Source organism: Petromyzon marinus, unplaced genomic scaffold (genome assembly GCF_048934315.1).
Source record: "Petromyzon marinus isolate PM22_M1 ecotype Great Lakes invasive population unplaced genomic scaffold, UKy_Petmar_22M1.pri1.0 PM_G_Scaffold_71, whole genome shotgun sequence".
Taxonomy (NCBI): Eukaryota; Metazoa; Chordata; class Hyperoartia; order Petromyzontiformes; family Petromyzontidae; genus Petromyzon; species Petromyzon marinus.
In genome coordinates, this window is record NW_027423026.1 from 680,001 (window position 1) to 682,500 (window position 2,500).

Genomic DNA, 2,500 nt, shown 5'->3' on the forward strand with positions numbered 1-2,500 from the left:
TCCAGAGGCATTTGCAGCAGGAATGCATGTGCAGTCAAAAAAGTGAATATTTTTCACGGATAGACCCCGTGAAACGCTAGAAATTGGCGGCGATGTCTCTCTTGTGGCTCACGGGGCTGTTAGGGTGGCACAGAAATCCCTCGGAATGGGAAAACGGGTCATTTTCGTGTCGCCACATTGCATGCGAACCGCATGAAACTTCCAGAGGCATTTGCAGCAGAAATGCATGTGCAGTCAAAAAATTGAATATTTTTCACGGATAGACCCCGTGAAACGCTAGAAATTGGCGGGGATGTGTCTCTTGTGGCTCACGGGGCTGTTAGGGTGGCACAGAAATCCCTCGGAATGGGAAAAAAACGGGTCATTTTCGTGTCGCCACATTGCATGCGAACCGCATGAAACTTCCAGAGGCATTTGCAGCAGGAATGCATGTGCACTCAAAAAATGTGATATTTTTCACGGAGAGACCCCGTGAAACGCTAGAAGTGGGCGGGGATGTCTCTCTTGTGGCTCACGGGGCTGTTAGGGTGGCACAGAAATCCCTCGGAATGGGAAAACGGGTCATTTTCGTGTCGCCACATTGCATACGAACCGCATGAAACTTCCAGAGGCATTTGCAGCAGGAATGCATGTGCACTCAAAAAAGTGAATATTTCTCACGGATAGACCCCGTGATACGCTAGAAATTGGCGGGGATGTCTCTCTTGTGGCTCACGGGGCTGTTAGGGTGGCACAGAAATCCCTCGGAATGGGAAAACGGGTCATTTTCGTGTCGCCACATTGCATGCGAACCGCATGCAACTTCCAGAGGCATTTGCAGCAGAAATGCATGTGCAGTCAAAAAAAAATTGATATTTTTCACGGATAGACCCCGTGAAACGCTAGAAATTGGCGGGGATGTGTCTCTTGTGGCTCACGGGGCTGTTCGGGTCGCACAGAAATCCCTGGGAATGGGAAAACGGGTCATTTTCGTGTTGCCACATTGCGTACGAACCGCATGAAACTTCCAGAGGCATTTGCAGCAGGAATGCATGTGCACTCAAAAACTTCTATATGTTTCACGGATAGACCCCGTGAAACGCTAGAAATTGGCGGGGATGTGTCTCTTGTGGCTCACGGGGCTGTTAGGGTGGCACAGAACTCCCTCGGAATGGGAAAAGGGGTCATTTTCGTGTTGCCACATTGCATAGGAACGCCATGAAACTTCCAGAGGCATTTGCAGCAGAAAGGCACGTGCACTCAAAAATTTTAATATTTTTCACGCATAGACCCCGTCAAACGCTAGAAGTTGGCGGGGATGTCTCTCTTGTGGCTCACGGGGCTGTTAGGGTCGCACAGAAATGCCTCGGAATGGGAAAACGGGTCATTTTTGTGTGGCCACATTGCATAGGAACGGCATGAAACTTCCAGAGGCATTTGCAGCAGGAATGCATGTGCACTCAAAAACGTCTATATTTTTCACGGATAGACCCCGTGAAACGCTATAAATTGGCGGGGATGTCTCTCTTGTGGCTCACGGGCGCTGTTAGTTAGGGTCGCACAGAAATCCCTCGGAATGGGAAAAGGGGTCATTTTCGTGTTGCCACATTGCGTACGAACGGCATGAAACTTCCAGAGGCATCTGCAGCAGAAATGCATGTGCACTCAAAAACGTCTATATTTTTCACGGATAGACCCCGTGAAACGCTAGAAATTGGCGGGGATGTGTCTCTTGTGGCTCACGGGGCTGTTAGGGTCGCACAGAAATCCCTCGGAATGGGAAAACGGGTCATTTTCGTGTTGCCACAATTGGCATACGAACGGCATGAAACTTCCAGAGGCATTTGCAGCAGAAATGCATGTGCACTCAAAAACGTGAATATTTTTTCACGGATAGACCCCGTCAAACGCTCGAATTTGGCGGGGATGTTTCTCTTGTGGGTCACGGGGCTGTTCGGCTCGCACAGAACTCCCTTGGTCCACCTGATTCGTGCATACAGGCAGCAACTAAAACTCTGTAAACCTGCTGTGAGGACATCTAAACAGTGGACCAGTGAGGCTGTGGAAGATTTGCGGGCGTGCTTAGACTGTACTGACTGGGATATGTTCACGACTGCTACCAATAGTCTGGATGAACTCACAGAGGCTGTGTACATCAGCTTCTGTGAGGACTGCTGTATCCCAACACGTACCAGGGTGAACTTTAACAACAACAAGCCCTGGTTCTCAGCAAAGCTCAAAAGGTTGAGGTTGGAGAAGGAGGAAGCGTTTAGGAGTGGGGATAGAGACAGATTCAAGGAGTCGAAGAACAGGTTTAGCAAAGCGGTGAGAGAGGCTAAACGACTGTACTCAGAGACACTAAAACACCAGTTCTCTACTAACGACGCTGCTTCTGTCTGCCAAAGGGCTCAGGCACATCACCAACTACAAACCCAGAGCGCCCCACACCACTAACGACTCCCGCCTAGCCAACGACCTGAACGAGTTCTACCGTAGATTTGAAAGACAATTGGACTGTCCT